Source organism: Rhagoletis pomonella, unplaced genomic scaffold (assembly GCF_013731165.1).
Source record: "Rhagoletis pomonella isolate Grant_MI unplaced genomic scaffold, Rhpom_1.0 Rhpom_scaffold_00001, whole genome shotgun sequence".
Taxonomy (NCBI): domain Eukaryota; kingdom Metazoa; phylum Arthropoda; class Insecta; order Diptera; family Tephritidae; genus Rhagoletis; species Rhagoletis pomonella.
In genome coordinates this window covers 29032529-29035153 of record NW_023458555.1, presented here as the reverse complement: position 1 = coordinate 29035153, position 2625 = coordinate 29032529, and positions in this window count along the sequence as shown.

The following is a 2625-nucleotide window of genomic DNA, read 5'->3' as shown; positions in this document are numbered from 1 at the left end:
TTATTGGCGCCATGTGTATCCTGCTGGTATTTATCTATTTACATTTTATTAGTAAAGAACCAGATTTGTTACAAAAGGTATGCAAATCTTTACTCAAGGAAAAAGGTACACAAAGTATTGACAAAACAGAATGCCGGTCAGCATGAATGAGAGAAAAGAAAGAAAAACAAAAAATGCAGCCACACATACATATGTATGCATGTGGGTATGTATTCAACAACATTAAGGAGTAGTCCTGAGACAAAAACCTCTTATTTTTATTTGAACATGACTTACACACGCTTATACATACATTTTATATTTGCAAATTTTTATGCCATCTGTCGTTTCACCTCAGGCACAGTTACGCAGTAAGACAACAGATGGATGCCTTCGTTGAAAATTGTGAGGTGTATAAAAATTTAACGAGCGTATGTAGACAATGCAAATATTTTCTAATCTTATTTTGTCTACCAACTGTAGATGACCAACCAAGGGAATTATTAAGAAAAAATCAAAACGAAAATTATTCTGAAGTTGGCGCAACGCCGACAACCACTTCTCTAAAAAAAAATAATTATTAGCAATCTATCTGAAAAATTAATATATGGGTGTCAAATGAATGATTGCTAATAAACCTTCAGATTGAACATTTAAAATATTCCTGAGGTGTTTTACAAACGTTGCCACCCGTTTAAAAACTAAATTCATATAATTTAAATGATTTCCTACAATATGGATATCAATCGAAAGGTTTTTAATAAGGGTTTTAGTTCTAAGCTACATGCAGGAGGGTTGCCACCTGTTTGAAAAATCTAATTTTTCTTGAATTAAAGGAATTTGATAATTGGAATATGCATCACAATATGGACATCATACAAGAGGGATTGAATAGGGTTTCAATAAGGAATTATTTTGAAGAGGTTTGCCACCTGTTTTAAAAGTCAAGTTTAAACTAGAAATGTTCAGCTTGAACATGTAGAGTTTTCTCAGGTTTCTAAAGAGGGTTGACACCTGTTTTAAATCTAAATTCGAATAAAATTTTATTATTAGTTTAATGAGTTATTACAATCTAGGTTTTAATCGGAATAGTCTTGGAAAGGCTTTATTTCTAAGCAAAATATATATAGAAGGGACTTCACATATTTGAAAATTCAAATACAATTTGATTTATAGGAGTTAACGGTTTAAAAAGTAAACTTCAAAAATTTCAATCATATCAATAAATTATTACAATAAGGGTATCAATCAAATTGATTTTTAAATGGCTTCATTTCTAATATACATGTACACAAGTATGAAAAAGTATCACAAGAGAGAGGTTTAAGATAGTTTTGGTTTGAAAATATTTTGAAGATATTTAAAAAATATTAAGTCTCCCGATTTCAGCATATTTTAAATATGTTGAGTAGCACGCAGAAATTGCATACACTCAACGAAGCGGGTGAGAGCGATCCCATAACCTACTTTAACATATAAAATATTTACAGAAGAGAGTTGCTACCTTTTCCAAATGGTAAAGTCAATAAATTATTAAGCAAAATAAAATAGTAAACAATGTGGCTGTCAAGCAAAAGGGGTTAATAAACGATTCATTTCGAAAATATTTTTTAAGAGGTTGCCACCTGTAAAAAAAGTTAATAGCAAAGTAGTAATTAATAAGTGAAATGAACTACTTTCAAATGGGTGTCTAACTAGAGAGATTTAAGGAAGCTTTCATTCGGAAATAATGTAACGAGGGTTGCCACCTTTAAAAAATACAAAAGGTTTTATTAACAATTTAAACGAAATATTGTTATGGGGATATCAGATGACAAAGGTTTAAGAAAGTTTTTTTCCGTAAATATGTTTCAATAGGGTCGCCACCTATATGGGAATTCCATAAAAAAATTAATTAACAATATGAGCACCAAATGAAAGAGCTTTGAGAAATCTTTTATTTTTTTGGAAAATAATTTGAAAAAGAATGCTACATGCTCAAGTAATTAAAACCAACTTAACTAGTAAGTAAATGAAAACTATTCAATAAACATACATATATATGCAGGTGTCAATCGAAAAGAGTTTAAGAAGGTTTTATATCTTTCATCATATTTGTATATAAGGTTTTTATCTGTTTATAAATACAAAATGAATTTAGTTTATAAGTTACACTAAATATTGTACTATGGGAATCAAACGTAAGATGTCTAGTAAACTTTATTTCCAAAATATTTTTAAAAATATTTTGAATATTTTCGCCGCCTGTTTAGAAATTCAAAGTCAGCGAGTTGACAAGTTAAATGTAATACCTTATTAAAAATATCAAAAAAGAGAGGTTTAAGTAAGCTTTACTTCTAAAATCATTTTGAAAAAAAGTTTGAGTTAGATTTATTCACAAAATTTTTTTCAAGAGAGTTGCCACCAGTTTAAAAGTTACAATACAATTTAATGAGGTACTAAACTAAACATTGAAAAATGCGTGTCAAACGAAATCTTTTACTCCAATAGCATAAACTTATACCGTAGATATATTACGCGAACGGTACCGTGGGAAAGCTGTTTTTTTATATTTATTTTATTTATATTCAAAGCAGAAATATCCTAATCAGTGCTATCGTTATTGGCGCCATGTGTATCCTGCTGGTATTTATCTATTTACATTTT